This window comes from Cricetulus griseus, chromosome 5 (genome assembly GCF_003668045.3).
Source record: "Cricetulus griseus strain 17A/GY chromosome 5, alternate assembly CriGri-PICRH-1.0, whole genome shotgun sequence".
Lineage (NCBI taxonomy): Eukaryota > Metazoa > Chordata > Mammalia > Rodentia > Cricetidae > Cricetulus > Cricetulus griseus.
The window spans coordinates 169,749,443-169,768,489 of NC_048598.1; positions in this window are offsets into that span (position 1 = coordinate 169,749,443).

Below are 19,047 nucleotides of genomic sequence, written 5' to 3' on the forward strand. Positions count from 1 at the left end.
AGTAGATTCAATATCTACCCTTATTTCCTATCATATATATATATATCATATATTATATGATATATATATATATATATATATATATATATCCCATTATTCTTTTCATAATAAGATCTCTGAATCTAATCTTTGTTCAACTTTTTTCCTGATCATTACCAATAACAACTTGTAAACAATTATCCTAAATGATAACAATTATTTATAACCCATTGAATGACCAAAAATTATCCACTCTATCTCTTAGGAATATGGGCATTGTATTGTTAAATTTACTTCCTCCTTTTGGGGGTGATGACATCTTTAGGAGATCCTGAAAAGAAAAAAATGGGTTAATTGTCAAGTCCTGGGAGAGGCAGCTATATCATTTGTTGTTCATTTTCTGTGTAATGGGAAAATGCAGGGCTTGTCTCAAGTCCTGGCTAGAGCAGTCTGTGGGGCTGGATCATCTCAGCTAGCTACCTCAAAATGGTCCTGAGCAGTTTGTAGTCCAAAGCCAATCTTTAGGTGATGTTTTTCAGGTTACTAGTGTTACCATAATCCTGGTGGAATTGTCATTGTGGCACCCCATCTTCCTTTTGGAGACTGTGAAGGTCACTGTTAGGCATGGTCATGGTTCACTGAAGAAAATTTAAACATTTTAAATGTCATATGCAGCCGGTCTCAAAAAGGGTAAAGGATCAATTGTTTTTATGTACATTCAGAGTACAAAACTTAATCCCTAATTACCTGATAGAGACTCAAGCCTGAAATCATGTACAGGAAACTAGATGAAGCCCTTTTCTAGAATTAGTTAGTACTCTATATCATCATTCATATTATGACAAAAAGTTTAAAATATTTGTATATATATATATATATATTAATCTTATAAATTTGAGATAATATCTATACCTTAAGAAAATATGTTAAAGAGTCAAAATAAAACCAAAGTATTATGAGATTATGAGATTAGTGTCAATACAATAGTTCCTAAATTTTGGTTTTTCTGCTTTCCCATATCAAGTGGCTCTTCTGACATGAGATAGAGATTTTGGATTTTACTTTAACAATCATACTTGGGTTTAGAGAAGGAGAGAGCCACACTCCATCTCTAAAGCCAACTTTAATTTTTAATTGGACTTGGACTACAAAAAGACCATTTGTAACATATGGCTATAGAGAACAGCAGAAACAAATATTTGTGAAGATTTGTGAAATTTTATCCTGTTGGAGATATGATATACCAATAGGTCAATTTGTATATGTGGTGAATGTTTCTGGCCCTGCTGGTCCCATTGCCCTTCTTTGCCCCATAGAAACAATCAGACATTATACTAATTATAAAGCTGTTGGCCTTTGGCTATGGTGTCTTATTGGCTAGCTCTGACTTAATTATTAACCCATAACTACTAATCCATGTATTTTCACGTGGTCTTGGCTTACCAGACCTGCTACATGATGACAGCTGGCTCAGTGTCTGCAGAGAAGAGAAGAGAGCAATTTCCTGTTTACCCCTGCTTATATACTGTTACTGCCCAGCTATGTGACTTCCTTCCTGTCTCCACAGACTTCCAGACTTCTGTGGTTAGCTAGTGGCAGTTTCTGCCCAGCTAGGTCACTTTCTGCCTGTCTATACAGACCTCCGGACCTCTGTGGTTAGCTGGTGGCAAGCTCCATTCTCTGACTCCCCAGACAGGCTTTATTTGTGAAAGAAAGATATTACCACCCCAATTTACTCCTTTTGGGGGACATTTTTTCCAGATGATTTGTCCTTTTTCTTCACCTCTTATTTGTCCAGTGGTCTTCAGATTCCTTAGTTGAATGCCTTCATTCTCCTGGAAAGACAAAAACAAATCCCTGCCCCAATCCTAACTTTGGGGAGGTTCCCTTTTGTCAAGTTATATCTGATCAAATGAAAAGCATTTGTTAATTTTATAGGTTAGTTTTGATTGAACAGCCATGCTGTTTGATGAACTATGATCGCTTCTAATTAAGAGGTTGCTCTTGTTCAAATCTAATCTTTATCAATTTTGATTTATGGTTTCTCCTGAAATTTTTGTTTTATTTGCTCAAGTGGTTCTATCATCCAAAGCAGTACGGTTTCTTACAATAGGTATTAGATTCTTTAATAGCTCTGAGAAGAAGTTCCCTCCATGGAGACAGGAAACGACTGAACCAAATTTGACATGTGTGCCTTCAAGAAGCCCCTTAAGGCATTTCCTGGTGCCAAAGGGTTACCTTGACTGTCCCTTGTTAATCTACATTCATTAGTCTAATGCCTGCCTTTGCCACAGCTTCTGCCTATCCCAGAAAGGAGGGGCATTCTGTTTCGGTTATGCTTAGAAAAAAAAACATTGTTTCTAGGAATGCCCTGTTTATAATCCCTTTTTAGATGACCTTGTTTACTTTGATTGAAACACTTGATATTTCCATTTTTTTTCAAACCTCTGGAAATCAACTCTCCTATCCATGTATCATCACAGTCATGAGATTCAATATAGATTGTATGTCGGATTTATTCCTCCAAGGGTGCTGATCTTGCCTTTAAGGGTCTAGTAAACCTTTTGAATTGTGCCTTAGCATTTTCAAAAGCCAGAGATTCAATTATTATTTGTCTAGCTTCTGAGTTTAGTATCATTCTATGTTCTGTTGAGGTCAATCTTTGTAAGAAATCAGTGAATGTTTCCTTTGGGCCCTGTATAACTTTAGTAAATGACTCAATTTTCTTTCCTACTTCTTCAGTTCTATCCCAAGCATTCAAAGTTGCTGCATTCAATGGTCTTAGTTAATCTTTCCACCAGGTCCTCCACTGTAATTGAGGACCAGATTCCAAGACTGCTATAACCAAGTCTCTCCAGTCTTGAAGGATAATTCTATTACATGTTGACCATGAGTTTAACATCTGCTTCACAAAAGGTAAATGCATACCATATGAAACTATCACTTCCTTGAATCTACTTAAATCTAACATGTCCACAGGAGTCCATTCAGCTCATGCACAGACTTGGGGACATCTATCATTTGGCAGTTATTCCTGTAAGGTGCCTGGATAAACTAAAGTTGGTTGTTTCAAACTTTAGGTTATTCCTCTCTAACCTTTAAATCATGCATTGCATAACCATACAGAGACTTAACTTTCTCAATTGTAATAGTGTTTCCCATTTTTTAAAGTGGGAACACACTCTCTCTTTTAACTAATTCTTCCCTTAATGAATTCTCAATTGTCTCACCCAATCTACCAATGATGATGATTCAGATGATGGTAAAGTATGAAACTGAGTGCTGCTGTGTAGAACAATAGAAACTCAGTAGGTTTCAAGGAAGCTACCTAGTTTGACAGCATCCTGGGAAAGACCACAATCTCCCTGAAGAAAAGACGCTAAAGAGCCAGCCATCTGCATGGGGAATGTGTGAAAGCAGCTAACTCCTGCAGCATTTGGGGCCCAAATACCTGTGGATTTTGCTAGAAAGAGGCTGCAACAACAACAACAAAAAATTCAAACTCATACTTAGGGAAATAAGAGTGGAGAACCTAGCTGGCCAGGCACTGACTCTAGCAGTATGCAGTCTGACCTGTGCCGATGGCTGTAAAGCCATAGGCAAGTGGCTTTTTCCTGAATCCATGCCCCAAAGGTGGACATTTGTCTTAATAAAAAAACCCAGAGTCAGATATTGGGGGGTGAAAGATGGAAGATCAGAAAAGCAGAACAGCCAGCCTCTAGAATTCTTACCTCTACAAAATCCCAGACAGAAAGGAGGTTGAGCTCCTATCTCCTCCTGCCCAGCCATATTACTTCCTGTCTGTCTGTACAGACATCCAGATCTCTTTGGTTAAGTAGTGCCCTCTAATCCTCAGGTAAGCTATATTTGTAGAGTACAAACAAGATATCACTACACCCTTCTAGTTCATAATTCAGCCATGGTTGACAGGGCAAACCTGGCCACCTATAGAACTACCCTTAAGCTGGGTTATTTGGTGGACAGGGTCTCATTGTGGTGAAGGGAGGGGCAGGAAAAAATCTCAGTATGAATAGAGGCATGACAAGTAGAACCCTGTGGCAGCTGCTAGGGAATTTTCCATTTAGTTTGACCTCAGAAATTAAATAATGGACAATTAAACAGAACTTAATCAAAACTATAAGCCTTCCAGAACATTCTTTGAACCTTTAAAAAATGTTTATCTGTTGTGCTGGCATTGGTGCTAAGACACATGACCAACTCAAATGAAACCAATACTGTATCTAAGGAATGAAATAAATGACTGTAAACATTGATGAACATTATGACTGAAACAAGGACACAGAGAATAGAATGTTGAACAGACGAGAACGACAAAATGGAGCTTGTTCTGGGAAAGATCATAGTGGATTCAAGACTTAGTAACCAGGCTCCTCAAAGTTAGAAGGAAAGAAAAGATTTGGTTAGGTAGAAGCAAGACTGTACCTACCTGTCATGACCAGAGCACAGTGTGACCGCACACCCAAGGCTTGCTAGAGGCAGGCTCTCCTCCAGAAGGAACTTCTGCTTGCAGGGCTCACACATTCCAGACCATTGTCAGCATCAGGTTACTGTGGTTCACAGTGCTTTATGTGGAAGCCGTGTGGGCGGACCAAAGCACAGGTGGACTGCATTTGGGAAAAGGAGAACTATGGATTCAGGGTGGCTGGGGAAGCCTCTAGTGTGAACTTTTCCAAATAGGGGAGGAAGGAGAGAGACCGGGGTGGGGGGGGGGTGGGTAGGAGGTTGGTCATAAAGAAAGTTCTGCTCATCAGTCTCTGTCTCCCCTTTTTACAGGTTTCCTCTTTATTTTAGCTTTGTATTGTTTTCTCTGGTAGGGGGCACCCTTACCCTTGGAAATGAGATTTGAATACTGGAGCATTAGCAGGTTTGGATGTTTTTCACTGAATCAGGAAACAGGAGCAAATAATACTGATAGTGAGGATGACCTCATGGGTGATGGTTTTAATATTTGCATTTTATTCAAATTCTTAGGCGTTATGGGGACTACTAAACAGGGAAGGCAAGCTTTGGGAAACAAGCCATCAGCTAATTCTGGAAGCTGATGGAGGCTACTGCCACCTCACATTCAGGTTATGTGTGTCCTTCATCTCATTAGGGTTCCGGATCCTTGGGTGCTGGCTGCATCTGAGTCACCATCCTAACTGCCACAACACTTCAGATGGTCTTCAGCCATCATGTGCAGGAATGGAATTTCCTCTAAAGACAAAAACTGTGTCTGTCTTAGGGGAAGTAGGATACTGTCAGCCCAGAAATATAAAAGAAGCACACAGTAGAACAGGCTAGAGAAAGTCTCTCAAAGTGGCAAGCTTTCATTTGATTAAAATAATGCACAATAGCCCTGTTATCTGTTATTGACTCTTCCTAGATGGACAGCTGGCTCAGCCCAGATTTTCTAGGGTGCTTTCTGAGGCTCTGGTATTAAAGTATAACCTAGGGGCAGACCAACATCTAAATACGCTGGGTGGAAAACAGGAAGAGGGATAGAATTCCTTTATGGTTTGAATCTGAAATCTCTCTCCCAAGGCCCATGTTTTGAAAGTTCAGCCTGCTCTTCTGGCTTATTTTGAAGCTGTGGAGCTTTTAGAAGGTGGGCCTGGCTGGTGGAGGGAGGCTAGCCTTGGAAGCTCATCCTGCCTTTGGTTTTGGCCTTTTTTCATTGCTTCCTGGCATAGCCATCACATGAAGGCCTTGGCCATACGCTCCTGTCACCTTTATTGAATTGTCCTGTTGTCATGGCTTCTCTGTGATGAATGGAAATTCTTTCAAAAAAGACAAAAACAAAACAACGGAGTCTGAAATGGTCACCTTTTCACTTAAAAGATCTGTCAGGTGTTTGGTCACAGTGATACAAAAGTTACCAATACAAACCCCAACTAAAAAGTGACAAACAATCCTTCTTGTTTGTTTTCAGCTTTTGAAAAGTGTATTTTTGAGACAAGGTCTCACATAGCTCAGGCAAGTCTTCCTGACTTTACCTCCCAAGTTCTGGGGTTACAGCATGCACCACCACCATGCTCAGCTTGTTTGTGACTTTTTGCAACAAGGTCTTACTATGTAGCTTAAGCTGGCCTCAAACTCATAACCCTCCAGCCTTCACCCTCTGGGATTCAACCATATATGGTCCCACACAGCTCATGTATAGATTTTTGTCTTCCATTCCTTATACCCTTGCAGTCCCTTCCCTCCATACTGCTGTCAATTACTTCAGATATTCAGAAGGCTCTGGTATTTTAAAATCTGCTAACAATAAAGTACCCACGAAGTCAAGCAAAGGGAAGTTAGTAACTTTCATGCAAGTCACTTAAAAGCAGACATGGAAAGGAGAAAAAGAGTTTTAGGGTCTGGAAACATTGTAAAGTAGAAATTAATGTATCATTTGTATGTATGTATGTTGAATGTGTGTGAGTGCATGCGCGAAAGTGCATGTGTGTGTTGAGGGGGGCATTGTATAGTTCTCAATCACTTTCCACTTTATTTGTTTGTTTTTTTATTTATTTGGTTTTTTGAGACAAATTTTCTTTGTATAACAGCCCTGGCTGTCCTGGAACTCACTCAGTAGACCAGGCTGGCCTCAAGTTCACAGAGATCCGCCTGCCTCTGCCTCCTGAGTGCTGGGATTAAAGGCATGCACCACCAGCACCCTGGTTCTACTTTATTTTTAAAAAAGGTTTGTTTGTTTTTATTCTCATGTGTGTGGGTGCTTTTCCTGCCTGTATTCTTATATAGCTCATGGGTGCAGTGCCTGCAGAGGGCATTGAATCCCCTGGAACTCGACTTACAGGTGGTTGTTGCAGCCATGTGGGTGCTGAGAAACAAACCTGGGTCCCCTGAAAGAGCAAGTACTCTTAAACTTCTGAGCTCTCCCCCCATTCCTCACACCCAATTTTTTTTGAGATAAGGCCTCTGACTGAACCTGGAGCTCCCCAACTCTGCTAAATTAGCTGAGCAGCAAGCCCCAAGGGTCTTCCTGTCTCTACTTTCCAGCACCGGGCCCACAGACATCCACTGCCTGGCTTTTGGTATGGGTAGATTCCATACACTCAGGGTCTGGACTCCAATTCTCATGCTGGCAGGCAAGCATGTCACCACCTGAGCCCTCTCCCTAACCCTATGTCATATAACGCCATTTTGAAATCAGTACTGTTGCTATTGATTACAACTTTCCTTTGGAAGATTATCTCATTTATTGCATGACATTTTATTAAATCGATAGGATCAGGCAATTTCATTTTAGAAATAATGGCAAAAATGAAAGCATGGGGAAATTAACTCATGTTGTTACCGTACATTTTTGCCTTAAGTTAAAATGTGAGGCTTCTATTTAGTATCAGCTTAAAAACAAAACAAACAAGCAAAATAATTTGAAATGAAGCCAGTAGAGCAAAGACACCATAAGTTAGTACTTTAGTTTGTTTGAGAGTAGGAAAGAACACTTAGAAAAATAACAAACACAGTAATTACTATATTGAACTTTATTCTTCAAGGACAGTTAATCTTAGCCTAAGTTTTAACAAGAGGCTGGTCCCAGGGAAGACTGCTGATTTGCAAATTGTGAGGCTTGCAATGGTTTGTTGAAGTACCTGATGGATGTATCTTATTGTAAGGGCCCCCAAAAAACAGATTTTTGACTAGTGTCAACACAGAAACAGTACCTAAAAACATGATGGATTAATCAATTTAATTTCTTAGTGACTCCCTCTGATTGAGATGGAAGCTTGATGTTTCCTGGTATTGTTTCTGATGGCTTTAAAAAGAAAAGAAATAATTAGCTGAGTGTGGTTGTGCATGCCTTTAATCCTAGTACTTGGAAAGCAGAGGCAATCTCTGTGAGTACAAGGCCAGTCTGATCTATATACCCAGTCAGAACTACATAGTGAAACCATGTCTTTAAAAAAATCTATTAAAGTATAACAGGCACACCATTAAATTCATCCACTCAAAATACAATATTCTTAGCATATTCACAGTTATAATGGAGATGTCTTCTGTATGTATGTTTCTCTTATTGGTTGATGAATAAAGCACTGTGGCCAATGAGGCAGGATGGTAGTTGGGACTGGGAGACAAGGAGGATTCTGGGAGGTGTGGCAGAGAACAGTAGAGATGTAGTAGGCAAAGGAGTTGCAGGTCTGGCATTCCCTGATGAGCCAACACCACGTGCAAATACCTGGATTGATAGAAATGGGTTAATAATTAAGACAGAGCTAGCCAATAAGAAACCCTAGCCAACGGTCAATAGCATTATGTTCATTTGGGGCTCAATGATCGAGGGACCTGCTGGGCCAAAGACCTGCAATTACACAGTTACATATTCATCACAATCAATTTAGAACATTTATAACACCCTGTAAACAAAGCTGTCACTTCCTATCTCTCCCCAGTCTTCCTCAACCTCTGGCCTATGCAACTGTTAATCTACCTCGGCATCCACACTTTTACCAATTCTGAACATTAGCATAAATGGGATCACACAATATGTGGTCTTTTGTGATGATATTATTTTACTGGTTTCAAGGTATTTCATCTTTTTATTTGTGATACACTCCACTGTAAAGCCAAAATTCATTCATCACAAATTGTTGAATTGTTGAAGTTATTCTGGGTCCATGCTTCTCTGTGTTACTATCAGACTGCAATTTTTAAATGAGGCTTGTGTTGAACCTGCATAATTATTTGGGGATTACCGACAACTACCCCAGTCTCTGGTCTATGAACATGTATGCCTTTTCACTTCGGGTTTTTTTTTTTTTTTTTTATTTCCTTCCAACACTGCTCTCAAGTTACAGGCATGGCTCCCAGGGGCAGGCTGCTTTTTTGTCTGATGAAACACCAGCTGTTAAGAAGAGGGAAATAAGACAGAGCCACCAGGGCTGCAGAACTTAGATGATTGATTCCTAAAGTGCCAAGGGAGTTATGTTGAGAGGAGGATAGAAAAATGGCTTAGTTAAAAACTGGCTTCTCTTACAGAAGATCTGGGTTCAATGCCTAGCACCCACATAGTGGCTCCCAACTATCTGTAACTCTAGTTCCAGGGATCCAATGCCCCCTTTCAGCCTCAATGAGAACCAGGCAAGTATATGATTCACAGGCTTAAAACAGACAAAAAGTTATACTTGTAAAATAAAATAATATGTATTTAAAAGAAGCAGGTCTTGGGACTGATAAGTATTTGTATGACCCCATTCAGGGGCATTTTCATTCTGATCTGCAACTCATTCTGAATAGAACTGCAATGAGAACTTAAGTTAAAATATTTTTTTTTCCAGGCATGATGGTGCACACCTTTAATGGCAGTACTCGGGAGGCAGAGACAGGTGGAGGTCAGCGTGGTCTATGTAGTGACCAGGGCCGCATAGAAAGATCCTGTCTCAAAACAAAACAAAAAATCAAATAGTTTTTATAATTAGTGAGCTATCAAATTCTGTGCCCTCACTTACAGAGGTGACCTTCTCTGCTTCTCTCTTAGTGCCAGAGCTCACAAATGCTTCAAAAGGTGACAAAAGGGAGCTGAGCACATTTTTTTTTCATTAAATCCACTGGTAAAGAGAGACTTGATATTAAATAACCTTGAACAAAATAAACTATTGCTTCTGCAGAGACAGTGGAAGGGCCATGGCCTTCACCCTTTAATGAAAGGCCCAGGGCCCAGGAGCACCTCTAGGCTGACTCACCTGCTTCTTGAGAGACTACATGTGCAAACCCTGTAGAAAAGGTTTCCAGGGAAACCATGGAACTTCTATTCTTTCCTCCCCCTGAATATTCTTAGGCACTAACATGCCTGTGTGTGCTTGGGGTTCTCATTTAAAATCAGGAGCTGCTGGGAAAGAGTGTTTGCCTGAAACACACCCACATATCCAGAGATCATTTTTCTCCTTTCCTCACTAAATGTCAGCTGCATACTCATCGGGGAAGAACTAGATGACCTGGGTTCATTTGTGGGAAGACAGGGAGATTAACTCCTGTTGGCTAAATTGCTTTTCTTCCTTGCTATTAAGGTGGCTAGAATGAATGCCAGTCATGCTCAGATTGAGTAGTTGTGTCTTTCCAGTCAGGTGCTAGATACTAGAGAAGATGACTATCGGAGAATATCTTTATGTTCAGTTTTGTTTGTTGGTTTTGTTTTTCAAGATAGGGTTTCTCTGTGTAGCGCTGGCTGTTCTGGAACTGGAGTTTGTAGACCAGTCTGGCCTCAAACTCACAGAGATCTGCCTACCATGTTGGGATTAAAGGCATGTTCCACTACCACTCAGCTATGTTCAATTTTTAACATACAGAATACGATGATATCCCAATAGCATATGGGTATAAGTACATATGAATAATATCAAAGAAAACTCCACTAAAATATCTCTATCTGTATCCATTGATGGTGAAAGATTTTTGAGTTATATAGTCTGTCCCTGTCTGTGTTTCCAGTGTAGGAGATGAGCAGAACTTGGCAGTTTTGTTTCTACCAGTGAGCCCAACTCCAGATCTTAATGGAGTGACCTTGAGGTGGATTCCTGACCAAGTGGAGCTAAAGTTATTTCAATTGAATAAAATGGTACTGGAGGTATAATCAAGGATAAACAAGCCAGAGGGGAGCTGAGAGGCTGCCATGCTAAACTACCTGCAGGGAAAAAAGGGAAGGACATGCAGAGAAAGATGAAGTGATATGGGGAGCAATGAGGTGGGGACCAAGTTTGGAAAGGGTTTTGATGGATTCTGGTTCCTATTTCTCCACCCTTGAGCTGAGTATATTTTTGGATTGAGGGTTTTGTGAGTTAGAAGCAAGATGTGAAGTAATAAACCATGGGTTTCATGGTAATACACAGATGATAGAAATGGGTTAATTTAAGTTGTAAGAGCTAGTTAGTAAAAGCCTGAGCCATTGGCCAAATATTTATATTTATAATTAATGTAAGCTTCTGAGTGGTTATACAAGTACTGGTATATTACAGTGAATAGCTAATATGTAAGGTCAGGATATCTTTAATAGGTAAATGCCAACTGACAGGAAACCAGAGGGAACAGAAGCAGCAGAGAAAAGAGAGCTACCATGTGCCTTGGCTATCCCTTTAAACCTGATATCTTAAGGGTGTGGTCGGCACGCCTGTAACCAGCCCTTAGGAGGCTTGGTTTCCATGTCTCCATACACCGGTGGGCAAGAGAGAATCTTCTGGTTACAGAGCACAAAATCTAGCACCCTGACCCTGAACCCAGAGTCAGTGAGAGAAACACTTTAGCCTTGAAACCAGAACCAAAGAAATACACCCTGATCCTGAAACCAGAGCCAAAGAAACACACTTTAGCCTGGAACCAGAGCTAGTGAAAGAAATATGCCCTCGCCCCAAAACTAGAACCAAAAGCCTAAAAAGGGCCAGTGGGGAAGAAACACAGTTTGGTCATGAAACCCAAGCCAACTCTGCCCCTGACCGACTGAACACAAAACCAACCAATCACTGAGCAGGAAAACTAGCCAATCTGAGCTTGTCCAACCTCAAGGGGTTCAAAATCTGACCAATTCCCTTCCTGAAAATCTTTCTGGAACTGGGAGTGACATGTAAAACAATCTTGTTTCTAATTCAAATAAAAAAAAAACTGGGAAAAAAAAAAGAAAATCTTTCTGGAAAAACTCTGCCCCCAAGAAGCTCTATATAAGCCCGTCTACCTGTTCAGCTGTGGGCTATCCTCTCTACCCTAGCAGAGGCAGCTAATCTCCTGAATTCCTTCTTCCCAAACTAAATCTTTTTCTTAAGAGTTTTGGGTGAAGACCTTCTTTTGCTTCTGAGCAGAATCTCTCCCGGGATGTTACCTTAGGGGAGCTGAGCAGCAGAAGAAACAGACACTTCTGCTAGGAAACTCCCTTGGGAGCAGAGCAGAAGTAACAACTTGCTATCAGAGCTGCAGGAGATTGCTACATTTCTGCAGGGGTTTCCTCTTTAGCAGAGTGAAGCACAAGAAGTAACATCTTGGGCAGCAGCTGAGAAGAAACCAACACCTCTGCTGGGAAGCTCCCTTAGGGGGTGGAGCAGAGCTCAGCTGTAATGACTCTTAGAGAGGAACAGGATTGCTACATCATGGAGCATCCCCCACCATCCCCCACCACACCCCAGCTGCAGGTGTAACCTGACTTCCCAAAGAGTAAGCATACCTTTGCTTTCAGATCTGTAGCACTAGTACTTTTGGCCTTAAAAGTCTTAGTCATCTCTCTCTCTCTCTCTCTCTCTCTCTCTCTCTCTCTCTCTCTCTCTCTCTCTCTCTCTCTCTCTTTCTCTCTCTCTCTCCCTCTCCCTCCCTCCCTCTTCTCTCTCTCCTCTTTCTTTCCCTCCCTCTCTCTCTCTCTCTCTCTCTCTCTCCCTCTCTCTTTCTCTCTCTTTCTTTCTTCCCCCCTCTGGTTTATTCACAGTGAGGGGCCATCTTTGTCATCCACATGTGCAGACCACCAAAATGTCTGAATTGCTCATGCTTTCCAGTTACCTCTCAAATAAATCCAACTTCCTCTACTCATCCAAGAGGCCTAGATTTCCCCATTTTCCTCTTTGTTTCACTCTTCTGCCTTTCAGTGGATACTCCTGACACAGCTCTCCACTGGTATATCTTGACTCAGTTTGCACTTCAGCCCTAATTATCTTTGTCTTGTCACTTCTGCTATCACTCCTGGATGTTGAGATCCTATTAGCATCTTAAGAGCTGATTCAAATGTCACCTTCCCTAGAAAACCTGGTCCCTTAGTCAGAATGAACTCTTGCCACAGTTGTATTTTCTTGATTCTTATTTAACCCTCTATTGTAATGCATCACAGTCTGTCTTGTCTTCCTAGAAACCTGTCTGTGTATCCCTGTCCCTGCTACACCCACTGAACACACATAATTTGTCACAGGTTTCCCTCCTAGGTCTGGGAGGAATGCATCTGGTCCAGATGGTACCCGCCTTGGGTTTGTCCCCCTTCCCCCATATCTTCTAGCACAGCTGAGTTTCATATACACACAGTAGGCAACAAATCAAGGTTCTCCAAGGAGAGTGGTTTTCACCTCAGGAGCCCAAATACTCAGAAAATCCATACAGGTTTTGGTGACACTGAACCTGTTTCAGCTATTGGTCTCAATATTCCTGTGACTTTGTACTCCACCCCTTCCATACTACCTCTTAATTAGCTCATGGCCTTCTAGCTGCCTCTGAGGATCTGTGGTGGTGTTGACCAAAATCAAAATGAAGAAAAAAGCATAAACACAGCCAACAATTCTCCAAGTGTACAAGGTGTCTGCACGCTGCTCAGATTGTCTTTGCCTCTTTCTAGTTGAGGGTTAAGGGCTGACATTTGTCAAGACCAGTGCTCCAAGTCTGGGGATGGGGCACCCTTACATGTTTCATGCTAGCTTAGGCTTCATGCCTGTAGCGCCTGCACTACAACACTTCCACAGTATAGGGTGAGGGGCTTGAGGATTTAAATAAAGACAAGACAGCAGGTCTTTCTTGCAGGGAGAGAATGCCTCCTTATTCCAACAAGAGTGGGGGCTTATATACCAGTCAGCAGGGATGGTGGAAAACTAACAAGTTCACGTTCCCAGGCCCATCAGGCAATCCTGAATGGGTGAATAACAGGATAACAGGAACTTGCACTCAGGCCTTCAAGGAAGGAAGAAAACAGGATGTACCTGCTAAGTAAGCTCCTAGTCACAAACTGGTCAGCAGACCCCTATGGGGGAAGGGCCCAACACATGCCTACCCGTGAATTTTCGTATGACAAAACTAAAACACAGAAAAGAGAATAACAAAGAGCAGATGATCACTTTATCAAACATGGTCCTCTCGGGGCTATCATCACTATCACCATCACCTGTGAGCTTGCTGGGTGCATGATCCAGTTTAAAATCAAGGAAAAAGCAAACTCACAAAACAAGATTATGAGATTGTATAGGCAAGGGGGATGTCAGCATAGGCACTGAGACACATGAGGTTATTAAGTTGTCTTTATGTGTTTGTGTGAAGCAGTTTTCTCAGTGTGTAGGGTCGCTGACATGGCTCTCTCCTGGGTTAGTGTAAGTGACTGATGTTGCCAAATCTCACTTGTTAGACCCCCGAAAACTCAAGTATTCGGGGTCCCAGGCCAAGTTCTCGGTCACCCCAATCACCAGGTGGATTTGAGAGCTTGCTGCAAACTGCACGAGGCTTTATTGTAATTTAACGAGCTAACCCCATGTTAGCTAGGGTCTTTCACCCACCCACCATGGCGGATGGCTAGCAAAGACCGTTTGAAGCCGCTGCGTACAGATCTTTATAGGGCAGCGTAAGGGGAGTGTCTAGGGGTACGCACAGGCTCACGATTGGTGTGCCTCCAGGCTTGGAGGGCTTGCCCTGTGTTGATTGGTCAACTGGTTGTTATGGCTCATAGGCCCTCCCAGGGTGGTTGCTATGCTCTCTACGTCATTGCTGTGCGCTAGTCCGTAAAGCACACCCAGGGTCGTAAAGCATAGCGCCACCAGCTAACTTCTGATTGGTTCCTTGTCACGAGACAGGCATCTGACTTTCTAGTGATTAGGTCAAGGTCATAGAAGCACATGTTCGACCGTTATGGCTGCCAAAAGGGAAGCCGGTTCCTTCACACTGACATTACCAGCAAATGACTTTACTCAAGGTTCTTTCACATTCCTTAGTTTATCTTGTCTTTTTGTCGTTGTTGCTGATTGTTTTGTTTTGAGACAGGCTTTCTCTGTGTAACAGCCTAGCTGTCTTGGAACTTGCTTTGTAGACCAGGCTGGCTTCAAACTCACAGAGATCCATCCGGCTCTGCTGGGATTAAAGGCATGCACCACCATCACCCAGCTTATTTTGTCTTTTTAAATCTCCAAAAACAATTCTTAAATATACTATCTATTTATCCACACATAGCAAATTGTCTCCAAATTTAGTGGTTTGAAAGCACAAGATCTCTCTATTTTCTTACTTTAACATATTTAAGTTATCTTTTCACCCACTTGTGGGGCTTCGGAGAGAACCCAGGGTCTCATGCTGAGCCATTCTGCCAACCCCTCCATTGGTCAGGACTTCAGTTGTTGGTTCTTAAATGTTAAGAGGTGTGGGAGAGATGGCTCAGCAGCTAAGAGCACTAGCTGCTTTTCCAGAGGACGTAGGTTCTATTCCCAGAACTTACAGGGTGGCTTACAACCACCTGTAGCTTCAGGGGATCTAATGCCCATTTTTGGCATTCCCTAGCATTGTATGCATATGCTACACAGACATACATGTAGTTACATCCATACACAGAAAACAAAAGTAAATAAATCTTTAAAAAGAAAGAGAGATATGGAAGGGGATTAACTGCAAAGAGGTGTGAGAGAACCTTCCAGAATGATGAAATTGTTCTTTATCCTGACCATGGGAGTAAACAGACGAGATATAGGTTTATTAACACTTATCAAATTACACATTTAAAAATTAGTGAATTTCACATAGATAAATCTTCCATCAAGCTGATAAAAAAGTGAACAAGAGTAACATTTAAAATTGATTACAGCTTCTCTGTTTAATCTATGTTAGACCTAGAGCCATGAGCTAATTCACGTTGATTAGAATAGTATCTCCCAAAAGTTTGGTGCCATTTTGAAGATTTCTTATTATCTGATTTTGAATGGAAATTCTTTTTTCTTGGAAGCCTTTTTGGGGTGACACTGTACTTGCATAATAGCACTTGTCAAGGTTCATGTCTGTGAAGAGCCCTGGAAGTAACACACCAAGGATGAAGCCATCAAATACTTTGATTTCTGAGATTCTTCAACCTTCCTTGAAAGAAAACAATTAATCAACAGAAACAAATAAACAACATTTACTGAGTGATAACTTAACATTTCACATTTGTTCTTTTATTTAATTGGTCCAGCAAATCTGTAAAGTCAGGACTACTGTCTTTATGCCTTATTGTCTGTATTGTATACAGGACAGTCAACACCGAACAGATTGGATAACTTTTAAAATTAATTTTTATTTAAATTAAAAATAATCTTATTTTACATATCAATCCCAGTTCCCCTTCCCTCCAGTCCTCCCACTCCCCCTACCAATCCCCTTTCCCACCCCCATCCACCCCTCAGGGAGGGCGAGGCCTCCCATGGGGGATCATCAAGTCTGTCACATCATTTGGGGCAGGACCTAGGCCCTCCCCCTTGTATCTAGGATGAGAGAGCATCCCTCCATAGGGAATGGCCTCCCAAAGCCCATTCATGCACTAGGGATAAATACTGGTTCCACTGCCAGAGGCCCCATAGACTCTCCAAGCCCCCCAGCTGACACACATGATCAGGGGCTTGGTTCAGTCTTGTGCTGGTTCCCCAGCTGTCACTCTGGGGTCCATGAGCTCCCACTTGCTCAGGTCAGCTGTTTCTGTGGATTTCCCAAGCATGGTCTTGACCCCTTTGCTAATTGTTTCTCCCTCTCTATAACTGAACTCCAGGAGTTTGGCTCAGTGCTTGGCTGTGAATCTTTGCTTCTGCTTCTGTCAGTTACTGGATGAAGGCTCAGTGATGACATTTAAGGTGGCCTCTCCACTATTGCTTAGATTTTAGTTGGAGTCATCCTTGTGGATCCCTGGAGATTTCCCTGGGGCCAGATTTCTCATTAAGCCCATAATGGCTCCTCTATTAAGGTATCTCTTTCCTTGCTGATTTTCTCTGTTCTTTCCCCAACTCGACCTTCCTGATCCCTCATGTTCCCATTCCCCCTCCCCTTCTCTGCTCCTCTTTCTCCTCCCTCTCTCCCCATGCTCCCAATTTACTCAGGAAGTCTTGTCCCTTTCCCCTTCTCCGAGGAGTCCATGTATGTCTCTCTTAGGTTCCTCCTTGTTTCCTGGCTTTTCTGGGGTTGTGGATTGTAGGCTGGTAATCCTTTGCTCTATGTCTAATATCCACTTATGAGAGAGTACATATCATGTTATTCTTTCTGTGCCTGGGTTACCTCACTCAGGATGGTTTCTTCTGGTTCCATCCATTTGCCTGCGAATTTCAAGATTCCATTGTTTTTTTCCACTGAGTAGTATAAATGTACCACATTTTCTTTATCCATTCTTCAGTTGAGGGGCATCTAGGTTGCTTCCAGGTCTGGCTATTACAAATAATGCTGCTATAAACATAGTTGAACAGATGTACTTGTGGTATAAATGTGTATACTTTAGATATATGTCTAAGAGTGAAATTTGCTGGATCTTGAAGTAGACTGATTCCATTTTCCTGAGAAACTGCCATACTGATTTCCAAAGGGGTTGTACAAGTTCGAATTCCCACCAGCAATGGAGGAGTGTTCTCCTTTCTCTACATCCTCTCCAGCATGAACTGTCATCGGTGTTTTTGATTTTAGTCATTCTGACTGGTGTAAGATGGTATCTCAGAATTGTTTTGATTTGCATTTCCCTGTAGGGAGACACTATAACCACGGTAACCATGTCTCCTAAGGTGTGCTTGACCATGCCTGTCAGGGCGTGGTCAAGGTGAGGTCAGGATGATGCATGCTAGGTTCTTAAGGGGCTGCAGACACGTGGGGGCCCCTTTTCTCTGGCCTTCCTGCCTTGCTGCTTCTGGGCAGGCTCTGGCTTGCATTTGACTGGTATTTATGTGAATAAAGGTATCTTGAATCTACAAGCCATCTTGAATCGACAAGCCTTCTCCTTCACTTCGTGCCCAACGAAATCCAAGGTCCATTCCAGCTCTTTGTAAGACCGCTTGGGCCTCTGCTTTTGGCCAGAGAAGGGACTGCATTGAATCACCGCTAGATTCCAATAAGGAAACTTTGGAATGTATGTTTGACATGGTGAAGAAAATTCTGCCTAGATGGTGGTTACAGATTGCCCCGGAAAAGTTACAAAGAGGAGATTCTATTAACTATTTAGGTTATAAGATAGACTTACAAAGAATCAGGCCACAGAAGATGCAAATTAGAAGGGATCGTTATCAAACTCTTAATTGTCTTCAGAAGCTGCTAGGAGAAATTTCTCAATTACAGATGATTATTGGGGTAGAAGGTCATGACTTAAAACATTTAAAAATGGCTCTTAAAGATGATAAGTACCCAAACAGTCCATGAATATTATCTGCCGAGGCAGAAAAATAACTACAATGGGTAGAAAACAGAATATTGGATGTGCATGTAGATCAGATAAACCTTGATTTAGACTGTATTCTGGTTATTTTGCCATCCAGAGAATATCCTTCTGGAATTCTGATGCAGAGGGAAGACACTATATTAGAGAGGATATTTCTGCCACATAAACAGAATAAAAAGTTAAAGTCATATATAGAAAAGATTTCTGATTTGATTTTAAAGGGCAAATTAAGACCTCGTCAACTGACTGGAAAAGATCCAGCAGAAATTATAGTACCTTTAACTAATGATGAAATTTCCTACTTATGGAAGGATAATGAATATTGGCAAATAGCTCTTACTTACTTTTTGGGAAGAATTAGCAACAACTATCCCAAAACTGACAGAATTAAATTCATAAAAAAGACAATCTGGATTTTTTCACGTATTATAAGAGAAACGACCATTTCTGGAGTTCTTACCTTCTACACTGATGCTAACAAATCAGGTAAGGCTGGTTATAAAGCAGGTGAGGTAAGTAAAGTAGTTCAAAGTCCGTATACATCTGTACAGAAGGCAGAATTATATGCAATTCTCATGGTGCTTATGGATTTTTACAGAACCTCTTAATATAGTTACTGATTCTCAATATGCAGAGAGAGTCGTGTTACACATTGAGACTGCAGAATTTGTTCCTGATAATACAGAAATAACTTCACTGTTTATACAATTACAGGAAACAATCAGAAACAGAAGTAATCCTATATACATTACATATCAGATCCCATATGGGTCTGCCAGGCCCACTAGCACAAGGCAATGATGAGATTGATCATTTACTAATTGGTAGTGTGCTAGAAGCCTCAGAATTTCATAAAAAATCTCATGTAAATAGCAAAGGTTTAAAAAAAGGACTTCTACATCACTTGGCAACAAGCCAAGGAGATAGTGAGACACTGTCCTACTTGTTCCTTTTATAACCAAACTCCACTGCCAGCA